At 34.4% G+C, this 13,002-nt stretch overlaps 1 pseudogene; it reads right to left on the bottom strand.

Moving 5' to 3' along the window:
• Positions 1 to 5,513: 5,513 nt before the first annotated feature.
• The window catches only part of LOC143657592 (germ cell-less protein-like 1), a 157,416-nt pseudogene continuing 149,927 nt past the window's right edge, over positions 5,514 to 13,002 (bottom strand).

The raw sequence follows: 13,002 nt of genomic DNA, 5'->3' as shown, positions 1-13,002 counted from the left end.
CTCTATTCAAACTTGGTAACAAAGTGGTTTTACCTTTGTCTCACTTCACTGTAATCACAGACAGATACTACCTTGTGTTGGTGTTCTGTGAAGCTACTTATATTCAATAGGAGAACCCCATGGACTAGTGCCTGGCCGTCTCCCACAGGGCAGATTCCAAGAGTGGATTTCTTGCATTCTCAGCATATTAAAATCTCTCACATGTGTAATGATTAATTTTTGTTTTATACGTTTCATACATGACATTGTGATGTGCTTGTTTTAACTTGTGAGTGGATTACTCCTTTCATTATTATATAGGATTCATCTATATCAATGTGACTGTATTTTGCCAATTAAATCATTGATTAGGAACATTGCACATAGTTTGATTTTGTTTAGTATTTTCTTGGTATAATTGTTGACATCATTTCTTCCTTTCTCTTTTTTCAACAATTCTGTTTGTTTTTTTAACGTATGCCTTCTGTAAGTTCATACAATTGGATTCTAAAATGTCCAGTGTTATTCTATGTCACTCTGAGTCACTTTCTTTCTCCTTCTTTCTCTCTCTCTCACTCATGTGTGTACTGTCTCTTTCTTCTCCCTCTCTCTTTCACTCAGTAAATAAGCTTAATTTACTAACATTTACTATAATCATTGATCTATTTAGATTTTTTCTGCCATTTTATTTGTGTTTTTTAAATTAACATGCTTTTCAGGCGGGCCACAGTGGCGCAGCAGGCAAGAATGCTTGCCTGCCATGCCAGAGGACCCGGGTTCGATTCCCGGTGCCTGCCCATGTAAATTAAAAAAAAAAAAAAATTAACATGCTTGTATTAGTTATCAATTGCTGTGTAACAAATCATCCTAATATTTAGAAGCTTGAAACAACATGCATTTATTATCACACAATCTGTGGGTCAGGAATTCAGGGCCAATTTTTGTCTGAGTAAGTCTCCTGCTTTGAATTTTTTTACAAGATGAATCAAGGTGGTGACTGGAGATGTGGTCTCTTCTGAAGACTTAACTGGGGAAATCACCATTTCCAAGCTCACTGATATTGTTTTGTTAGGACTAAGTTCCTCAAGGGCTGTTGGATGTCTGAGTACCTACCTGGCTATTAGCCATAGATCCCCTTCAGTTCAAACTTTGACATGTGTACCTTTCTAAAGGGCATCTCACAACATGAGGACTTGCTTCATTCCAGCAAGTTTGAAAGAAGAGCCAGAGAAAGAACATGCGCAAGCAAGATGGAAATCACAATCTTTTAATCCACTAAGTGTTAAACACATGGTGAATCTGTAGCAAGGGCTTCATCTGAACAGAATCTGCTTGATAACATTTAAATTTTTACAAATGGTTGTAAACAAAAAACTTTTAAACACTATCATTTAAGCCATGCACTTAAAAATGTGATCTGTGCTAAAATTAAAACAACAAATGTCTTTTTAAAGTGAAAAAGAAACTTAAATATTCATTGATTAACATATTAAGATTTCATTTTACCTAAAAAAATTCCCAGAGATTATTTTAAAGGTTCTATGTTTCATGTTGATTTTAGAAACTCAAATTTTTTTAGTCGTAGAGTTGACATCAACATCATATAATATACAGCCTTTTAAAATGTTTTTATACATTCTGTACCACAGAATTATTACATTTTATTTTACTTAAAAATGAATTAAAATAGTTTTTTTCATATAGGTCTTTTGTATTCTTAGTTAAATTTATTCCTTTATATTTTATTCTTTTGGTTGCAATTGTAAATGGAATTTTTTCTTGATTTCTCACTAGATTGCTCATTACTAGTGTAAAGAAACACTACAGATTTCTGAGTATTGATCTTGTAACCTGCTGCTTTGCTATACTCATTTATTGGCTCTAGTAGCTTTGTTTCTTGAAGAGGACTGTATAAAAATACAACATTTACAATGTGACTGTGTGATTTTGAAAACTTTGTGTCTGATGTTCCCTTTCTCTAGGGTATGGATAGATGAGTAAAAAGCATGAATAAAAAATAAACAAATAATAGGAGGAGCAAAGGTTAAAATATATTGGGTAGATGGAAATACAGGTGATCAATGAGAGGAGGGTTAAGGGGTACGGTATGTGTGAGTTTTTCTTTTTTCTTCTTATTTCTTTTTCTGGAGTGATGCAAATGTTCTAAAAAATGATCATGGTGATGAACATACAAATATATGATGATATTGTAAGCCATTGATTGTATACCATATATGAAATGTTTGTATGTTAAGAATGTTTGTGTTTGTATGTTGTATGTTTGTAAAAAATATTAAAATATTTTTTAAATTTAATTGAAATAAGTAGAAAAAAATCAAAATTTGCTATGAAAAAAAAGTTAATATTGTCTGATTCACAGTTCACCAAGTCCCCATACCTCAAAAAAATGGGTGCTAATAAAATTACTCCTTTTGTTGCCAGAAATATCAATTGCAAAATAGCCATGGCAAGAGCTTTTTCATGTCTTCTGGCTGCACAACTATTCTCTATTCGTATTCATTTATTGAAATGTCTTTAGAATTTTTAAGAGGTCAAATCATTGCTAGACCCACACAGGTTATTTTTTGCTGAGAATCAATATAGACCATTTTATCTGGTCTTCTTTATTTGAATCCCTTCAGAATGTATGAGACAAGGAACTATTCATATGATTATGAAAAAAACTTACTTTTTATGGACTTTCAGTTCAGTTTATAAAGGCTTCTTCACTTTTCAAATATATAGTCATATATTATCTTACTTGATTCTTTCAATAGTCTTTTGAAGTAGATGAGGTAGCTGTAATATAAACCCCAGATCTTCTTGTGAATTTAAGTTAAAATGGAGTCATTCTTTTTGAAAAAAAGTAGTTCCAACTTCACTATGTATAGCATTTTAAAGTTTTCTTTTTCTCATTTAAGGAGATTAATTTGAAACTGTTAACCTTTATTGTTTAATCATCCCTAGAGGGTTAAAGGAATAAACATATAGAATCATTCTTCTGCAAAGCTTCCAGTTTGTACCTAGCCTGCTTTAGCAGAAGAAACTAATGTATGCCTATGTATTTTTTTTCCAAGTACAGAATAGAAACCTTAGAGACAAAATCAGATTGTTTAATAAAATAAACTTTTAATTTTGAATGATATTGTATTCCATGCTATGCTATGTACTCTATGCTATGTATTTCAAATGGCATTATAAACCAAAGCAAAATACACATAAATATCCAAATTTAGATTATTTTTGCTGTGATATTTTGCTAGCTACTTGAGAAAACTTGTTTCAGAGAAGTTTGCCAAAGTGGTAAATACCTCTAGTGTTTCATACAAGGTCAGCTAATTGTCATCTTCTTAAATTAACGCATAAAATTTAACATTTAATGGATAAGAACAACCATTCTGAAGAATACTCTATCTTTGGAAATGTCATTTGTCAGTTGCTACTCATGGAATCTCTGTGATGTCATCTGAATTCTCAAAAATAGCCTGTTTTATTGGAAGGCACAATTGAGATATAAAGGAAGTTGTAATATTTTCAAAGCATCCATTTATTAGGTGTGAGGAGGAACTAATTTTAAAAGGAAAGTAGGCACTGAGAGTCCATCTATGTTTATTTAGTGCTATTTGGGAAAAAGAGAGTACACAGATTAGGTAGGTAATATGCTCATTCCTGAAAAAAATTATGTAATATATTCTTATAGGAACAAAGAATACTTCTAGTTATTAAAAATTTTTAAATTCTTAGGTATATTCAGATACCTTTGTTGTAAATCTAGCCCTACAAAATTACCTTCCGGTTGTATTTTTTTTATCCATGTAGCAAAATTCAATCAGTACACTTGCTTACTATGTTATAAATTGAAAATAAAAATTTTGAAATTTTTGGTGTGATGCACCACCCAAAATGTGTAAGAATTTCTGATTTCTTTAGTGATAAAGGTTTTTTAAGTCATTTCTTCAACAATAATTTTTTATGTTATATTATTGTATATGAATCATTTAAATTCTAAAAATGTAATAAAATACAATGTGTTTTATTGTCACTGCTATGTAATTCTAAATTGAAATAATCATTTATAATTCTGCATATTATTGGTAATTATTAAGCAATGAATTTTAGCTATAGTTTTTAAATATAATCAACACAAAGGAAATTTTGTTTTTTATTCTCAGAGAAAAACAAAGGAAATAATCAGTAAACTTGGTTAACTTGGCTTTGCAGCTTTAATTTTCATTATATATTCATTACATGTCATTATGGTTTATTATTTCAAGTCACCAATCTTAAAAGATTTACTGAACACTTACTCTGTGCAAAGCAAATTGAAAATGACAAGAAGAGATACGATAAAAGGCTTATAACATACAAATATATATATATGTTAGTGGAAATAAAGAAAATGAATGAGTATATTCAGGGAAGGTTTAGTGAAATGAGGTCCAAGAAGAGTCTTTTTTTTTCATTTTATATAAGAGCTTATGTATTCTTTTTCCACATAGGGTATTAATTATTTGTTCAGATACGTAAAAATGATTCCTTTTTTTTTTAACATACTAAAAATATACATTAACCACAAAAAGTACTTAGTCTGATTGTAATGAAAATGACTACGGCATTTTGCAAATAGCAGTAAATACAAGAAGCCAACATATATATATTATGACAGGTGTACATCTCACTTTGGACAAAAATAAGTGGTTTTTACACTAATACTTTATTAGCAGCTTCTATATTAGATTTTCTGACCTTATTTACATTTACTATGAAATTCCTTTTAGCCTGTGAACTGAAAGGCACTCAATTCAGAGATCATAAAGACCTGAGCTTAACTGGGAAATAGGATCCCCAACTAAACTTTGGACATAAGTAATTATAAAGATAATATGAAAATGTTTAAAATGTAATAACTGGTATATAAATAATTCATGATCTAATAATGTGCAGATTGCCAAAGAAAAGACCACATAAGGCAAAGAAGAGCTTTGTAAAATCAAACTGATTCTTTTCCCTATTCAACTTCATTTGAAGGGCTGAAGCTGATTTTTGTTGTTGCTGCTAAAATCCTGGGAAAGATAAAGATAAATCAAAATAAAATAGAATGAAAATGTTCAAGTTAAAACAAAAAGTCCTCAAGTTTAGTTTCCAACACCATGAGAATGTACTTAACCGTTAAAAAGAAGTATCAGGACGGGCAATGGTGGCTCAGCAGGCAAGAATGTTCGCCTGCCATGCCAGAGGACCCGGGTTCGATTCCCGGTGCCTGCCCATGTAAAAAAAAAAAGAAAGAAAGAAAAACAAGTATCAGTTGGGAGGAGGATAATAGTAGAATAGGAGGGATCATAATGAGCAATTGAAAGAATTAAAGGACAGCTTTTAAACACACCAACTCAAAGAGCATTTAGAGTTGGTCATTCAAATTACTCTATTAGCATTCTCTTTGTCAAATAATAAGCTTACAAATGGATAACTGAGGTTCTAACTAACTTAAGGTATGGTGAAAGTTTAAGTGCTCTTCTTTCCACTTGATGAGATCCTTAGTTTTCTGGATTTTCTGGGTGATGATTATTTTCAGTTGTCTTTTCCAATGATATATACAGGAAGTTGCAACAGATATATAATGCAAAGATTTGAAGCCTGTTGTCTAAATTCATCCTCACTTGCTCCCGATCCTTCTCAAGAGTAGGTAGTTGATTTCCAGTTGTTTTACTACATATTAGTTTCCCACCACTATCAAAAGAGGACAAGCGCCATCTAAGCGCTATGCTCCTTTGATTGCAAACTGACAGATCAGCTGCTGTGTATTGCCTTTGAAAATGATGTATCGATTGCTGTAAGTTACAAGTAGTCAAAGCCTAAGTTAAAACCTGTCCACTGCCAGCAGGATTCACCATCTTTGGCAAGCTTTCTACCATACCTCGAACTGTTTCCTTCTAGTTCTTTATTGATTTCCTGAGGCCCCACCTCACTGTCTGGACCTGCCAGAAGGACAGCAAACCACCGCTGTTTATACACAGATGACAGTCATTCCGAAGGTACTAGCTAATCTTGTTCAATAATTCTTGCAGAGGCCAGATCGCTGAAAATACACTGTAACCTTACATGTCTGAATACTGACACAAATGGTTTTCCTTGCCCAGTTTCAAGAAACGTCTTACCTTCAAAACCTTTTCTCCGCTTTGAAAACTACATGTCTGTTTCAGTTAAAAGCTGTTCTAAAAATCCATTCGAGGAAGGCACAAGTTGAAGGAACACCCACGTTTTAAGACCTGTGTATGCATCCATTTCCACTTGTATCACAAATAAGTTAGATGAACCAATGAGCTGTTTCATGACACTTATACAGAGTTCTTTAAAAAATTCAACATTCTTGTGAGTCATCAAATTGTTTAGATGCCATTCAAGGCAGTTTTACTTTACAGAATTTAATCCCTAGGTCCCTGCTAATATACATTAGCTACATACAGTTTTCACATTAATTGTTTACTTCATTGCCTCACCACACTGCTGTATTAAACCATCCAACTGCAGCAGACAAGCTGCTGTCAAAATGGCAGTAACTGGACTCGGCTTTATTAAGACGTCATCTCTGTATAGTGAACCAAACGCAACCTGCGATGCTTCTGTATCAAGATTCTGGTCAGGAATCTCCAGTTCAGTAATATTCATGCTGGATTCTTTCCAAAAAACACTGAACAGGGCGGGCCACGGTGGCTCAGCAGGCAGAGTTCTCTCCTGCCCGGGTTCGATTCTCAGTGCCGGAATCGGCTCCTGCTGGAACTCGGCGCAGCACGCGGCTGGTCAGCGAGCGCGTGCGCCACGGCTTCCCGGTACTTTAGGGGGCGCACCTCGGGGAGCCCAGCTGGGAGAGTCCCGGGTCAAAGCTGGGTGCCGCCAGCCTCCACCCAGCCCGGGTGCCTACACGACCCCCTTCTCCCGCGCAGCTGAGAAGAGTCTCACAGAACACTCATATCTGAGAATGATACTGTGATGATAACTAAACCCAACGCCACTGAATTATGAACCTTGTGAAGTAATATATAGTACATATGAAGTAAACATAAAGAGATAGGCGTCCTGACATGAAAAACAATAAGAGATGCAATAACAAAATTGACTTGACTACTGCACCTTGTAATGAGGTTTTCATGTTAAAATTATTTCTTACCGTTAAAAATATAATGCATAGTAAAATGGACAATGGTTAACCAGGAGACAAAGAGTATATTTTAATACCATTGTCTTCAGGATTTTGAAAATGTATACGTATTTAATGTAAGCCATATTGATCAATTAGCACGCTAATCAAAGTGAGATTGAACGAAAAGGAGATTATTGCTTTGGAAATTCAAGGCTTAAATCAACAGTTGAAATGGAATAAAATGAAAGACATAACAGTGTGTTATCTACTATCCTTCAGACAACTTGCAAGGTCCATTAAACTTTTAGAATCTTAAGACTGTATTCTAATGAAATAAGTGTGTTCAAAATAAGCTCTGGGGGCTATCTTAGTATGGACTATGGAACCAAACTAAAGGTAAATTCTAAGGAACCATGGAATCAAATAAATTAAAAATTTCTCAAAAGTAGATTTATCTTGGATTAATTTTTAGCCATTCAAATATTTGGTTTCAATTCTCCCTTAGAAATACTTATTTTTCAATGTTTAGAAAGGTACGGAATGAATATTGACATATTTTCATTGTGTATTAAAATTAGTTTCAATTCAGTAATTTTTTTCATATAAAAGATGATCACGTGTGATAAACTTCCTGTAACCACATATCATAAAATGATTGGCTTCTCCCTTACCCTAATGGTTAGACTTTCAATCTGTTATGTATTGTGTGTGTGAGTGGTGAAAGAGGGATGTGCACTTGAGGGGATATACAGAAGAAGTGTTTTCAATATTTTGGGGGCCGTTTGGCTCTCTAATGTACCAAACTATAGTTCCCCTAATCTGCAGAGGTATCTTCAATAATAATTACGTTAAAGGTCATTTATTATACTTCATACTGGGAACCAATTGAAAGAATTAAGTGATTGTCTGAGACTATAGCAAAATTGGTGTATCAGTCAGTATTGCTACATAGCAAACTACCCAACATATCAGTGATTAAAACAAGAATTTATTGCTGGCCATGAATCCATGCATCATTTGGATAAATCTGCTCATATGGGCCAGATTGTCTGAACTCTACTAGACTCCTGAATGTGTCTTTGTTCATATGTCAGTGGCTGAATTCAAAGGGCCAGTGTACAAGCACTTTTTCAAGCTTCTGTTTAGGTTGTAAGGAACTGCAAAGTCGCATTGCAATGGGCAAGTGCATAAAGCAGACTGAAGAACTGATCACACTTTTGTTATAAATCTTCCTGGGATGTTGTTGCAATTTCTGGATATCCCAGGCAATCAATAGCTATAAAGTCAATCATAAGCATGCAAGAGTCGATCAGTTATTGTAAAAATTTTTAAAAATCCACTGATTCAGATTGGATCAAAACATACATTCCTGAAATTTGTTCATCCATTTTAGGATTTCATTTTATCCATATATGTTTGGCAAAAGCCCCATCTAACCTGGAGCCCCTGTGTTTTCCTCAAGGGTCTCATGGATAAATTTTTTCAAGAAAAGTGAGTATTAAATGAAGTTTTTCAAGGAAACAAACTTTATACAGTAAATTAATTCTTTATAATGACATAGATTTTTTTTCAATGCTTCAGAAAACAATTGACAAATTGTTCTTGTCTAAAAGTAAAACTATACTGCACTTCTCTAAAACAATTTCCAGTAGACACATTGGTCCAGAGGGGAAGAGAAAACTTCAGGAAGTAGGCAAAGATTGATTGAAAGATGAAAACTCTACATCTAAAATATACTTAGACACAGAACAGTAGGTTCTCAAACATAATGAGAGATAAGTAAACAGATAGATGAAACATTTTGATGCTCGGTAATATATGAAGTATTTGAAAAAGAAGCTTTTTTTCTCATTAGTTATGTTTAAACTTTTAAAATTTAAGGCTCTTGGAAAGAGAGAAGAAAGAAGGAATCAGTAAATTTATGGGAACTGAAGCTTTCAGAATAATAGATATGTTTACAGGAAAAATTGACTGGAAACATAAATTTTATGGAGGTTAGGGGAATTTATAAAACGTAACTTACTTTTCTGATGTACGTAATGCTGTGGTCAGAGGTTCAGAGTTAACATTTCATTTAAGTAAACTTAATTGCATAAGGATTTAGTAAATTCATATTATTTTATCATTTAATTTATATGTCATTCTCATTTGCATTCCATTAGTAAGGACGTGTTGGTTTTCATTGAACTTATAAATTAGTATCTATTATTCTCTCCCTAGAAGAATCATTATGTTTGGTTTTACATGTTATTTATTTTACAAGAGTGTTTGGCTGAAGGGGCAAATGGAGATCCATGTATAATTTTTGCCCCATAAGGAAGTTGTATACTCTGACACTGGGCTTCAGCCACCTAAATTTGTACTAGGTAACTTCTACTTGTTAAGATGGAATTCCGTGGCATTCTGCTTGACTAGAGTAGGTACCTGTATTAGTTAGGGTTCTCTAGAGAAACAGAACCAACAGGAAAGATCTGTAAATATGAGATTTATAAAGGTGTCTTATGCAGTCGTGGGGATAGAAGCATTCAAGTTCTGTAGGGCAGGCTGTGAAGCTGCCAGCTCCAATGAAGGGTGTGGACAGACTCCATGGGAGAGGTTTGCTGGCTGAAGAAGTAGTGAAAGAGTCTCTCTTCTTCCTTAAAAGCCTTCAACTGATTGGATTATCTTGTTGTGAGAGCTATGCCCTTAGTTGATAGCAGATGTGATCAGCCACAGATGCAATCAACTCACTGATAATTTAATACACCACCCTTCTGGTTTATCAACCAGCCATGGAATATCTTTGCAACAATGGCCAGGCCAGTGCTTGCCTGACCAAACAACTGGGACTTATCACCTGGCCAAGTTGACATCAGAAACTAACGATCGTAGTGCCTTTTCCAAATTTGACAAACACTGTATGTAGAAGGAATAGTCCTTTTCCCTAATTATTAACAGCTGGCCTCCTCTTGTCTATTTAGATTCTGTGATTGTTTTGGTTTGCCAAAGCTGCCAGAATGTACTGTACCAGAAATGGATTGGTTTCTTATAAAGGAGATATATTATGTTACAAGTTACAAATCTAAGGCCATTAAAGCATCCAAATTAAGGCATCAACAAGAGGATACCTTCACCAAGAAAGTCCAATAGAGTCTGGGGTTTTTCTGTCACATGGGAAGATACATTGCAATGTCTGTTGTCCTTCTTTCCAGGCTTCTGGTTGCAAATGGCTCTCACAGCATCTGCAAGTGTCTGTGTCTGATCTCTGCATTCGCTTTGAGTTCTCCATCACAAAGGGCTCCAGGAAAATATTAAGACCCACCTCGAATGGGCAAGGCCACATGTCCATGGAAACCTAATCAAAAGGTCCCACCCACTATTGGGTGGGCCACATTTCCATGGAACAACCTAATCAAAAGTCCCACCCACAATTGAGTGGGTCACATTTCCATGGGAACAATCTAATCAAAAGGTCCTACCTAAACAATAGGTCTGCAACCGCCAAGACTGGACAAGAAGATCATGGCTTTTCTGGGATACATAACAGTTTTAAACAAGCAGAGTGATGTATAAAAGTTATTTTGAATGGCTCCTTGAAAAACAATAGATGTGTTTCATGCTAAACTTAAAAACTAATTCTATAACTTTATATTAACCAAATGAATAAATATGGACCCAAGTATAAAGATTTCTTGTTTAAATAAAATAATGACTTACATATTTGCAAGAAGACATATGAAATTTACCAAGTGTTTTGGATTGCTAAAGCTGCCAGAATGCAATATACCAGAAATGGAATGGCTTTTAAAAAGTGAACTTAAGTTACACATTTACAGTTCTAAGGCCATAAAAATGTCCAAACTAAGGCATCCAGAAAAAGATACCTTGACTCAAGAAAGGCCGATATCTGTCACATGGGAAGGCACATGATTGCCGTCTGCTGATCTTTTTTGTCCAGTTCCCTTGCTTCCAGATTCTGATTCCGCTGGTTTCCTTTCTCAGCTTCTGTGGAAGTATGCATAGCTCTTCTGGGAGCCAACTGTGGGTTCTGGCACATGGCAAGGTCTGCTGGGCCTTGCCTCTCCAAACTTCCCTATCCAGCTCTCCCATCTGCTCTCTCTTTTGGCACTCCATACCTCTCCAAATGTTTGCATTTCTGCTTTCAAGCAGTTGTGTCTTCTTTAAAATGTTTCTTCTTTTAGAGGTCTCCAGTAACTAATCAAGACCCACCTTGAATGGGTGGAGGTACATCTTCATCTAATCAAAAGGCCACACCCACAATTGAGAAGGTTAATCTCCATGGAAATAATCTAATCAAAGGTTTCCACCTTACTATATTGACTCAGGGTTAAAGGGTGTGGATTTCTTGGATACACAACACTTTCAAACCAGCACACCAAGGCTTGGATTAAAGCAAATTTTTTTAAAAGATGTTTTCTGTAGAATTATTAGAAAATGATTTTTTTCAATAAAACAAAATCACAGAGTTGTTAGAAGTCAGGTTATTATCTTACCTCAATTGATTAACCTTGATATTTTAAATGCAATATTGAAAAATGAAATTGAGCATATTATGATCTAAACTCTAAGCTTTATATTTAATTTTGGTAAATCCATTTGTATAATGATCTGGTTAATAATAAGACTTAATTTTTTTCTCTATAGTATTTAAATGCCTCTTTATTTCTTTTCCAGTGGTTTAGTAGTCACTAATCTAGTCAGTTCTATGAACATATCCAAAACAGAGTAGTCAAATTTTCCTTACCATACTCATCTTTCATCTTTCTTTCCTAGAAATTTTGCCAGCATTGACCCAGTAACCACATTTCATTCTCTCTATCCCCACAACTCAGTTGGTCATTGAACATTTCAATTCTCCCTCTTCCTTGCTTCCCTAATCTTTCCTCAAATACCTAATTCTTTTGCAACTTCATTTTCATGAGAACAGTTGAAATATTTTCCAACATGATGCTTCTGCTCTCTAGCATGAGTTCATTAAATGGCTTCAATTACATTTGTGTCCCAGAAATACCCTCAATAGTGGAAGTTGTGTCCCACCCTTTTTCACTCCCATATGCAGAATCCTCAATTCCCTACTTATTGGACCTACAATAGTTCAATGAACCATAGCCAAGTAGTAAATTAGCGATACAAGCATGTAGGTGTGTGCTTGGATATGTTTACCTGAGCAAAGGTAAAAATGTGGAAAGATATATGCCAGTCTGTGAGTATTGAGTACCTTAGGGGGATGCAATTGGGAGAGATGGTAAGACATCACACTTTATAAATTTTTGAAATATTTTAGTGTTAACAAAGCAAAAATAGCCTTTGGAAGTAACTAACATTTCTATCACACTATTAATACTGATACAACATCAAGGTATCATGCCAATTTCTCAAACGTTGTCTGTACAGCAAGTTAGTAGACTTTGCCCGTTGAAAGCCAGGCAGAGTCAACTCACAGTGGAGTTTTCCTCAGGGCAAAAATATAACCTCATCAACTGTGCAAGGTGGTTTGGATTTAAAGGGAATTGAACAACTGAATATCCCAGGATGATTTTGTATGTGTATATATTAAATATGTATATGGATATATCTTGCAAATATTTATATGTTTGCAATAATCATGTAAATTTGATTCTTTACATTTTAAATAAAATGATACCTGCAAATACCTATACATACCTCTAATGTCAAAATTTAAAATTTTACTTCAGTTTGGACTAAAGATTTCTGAAGGAATAATCACACTGTAATTATCAAAATATATGATGTCATTTGGCACTATTATAAGTCAATCAGTGGGAGAATTAAGGATTATACGTATGGGAGGAAAAAGTGAGAACACAATTTCCTTTATTAAGAATATCTCTGGGATACAGGTGTAATTGAATCTATTTATAGGG

The sequence above is a fragment of the Tamandua tetradactyla genome, chromosome 2, assembly GCF_023851605.1.
Source record: "Tamandua tetradactyla isolate mTamTet1 chromosome 2, mTamTet1.pri, whole genome shotgun sequence".
Lineage (NCBI taxonomy): Eukaryota > Metazoa > Chordata > Mammalia > Pilosa > Myrmecophagidae > Tamandua > Tamandua tetradactyla.
The sequence above is the reverse complement of the archived record's forward strand: the minus strand, read 5'-3'. Positions and strand labels throughout refer to the sequence as shown.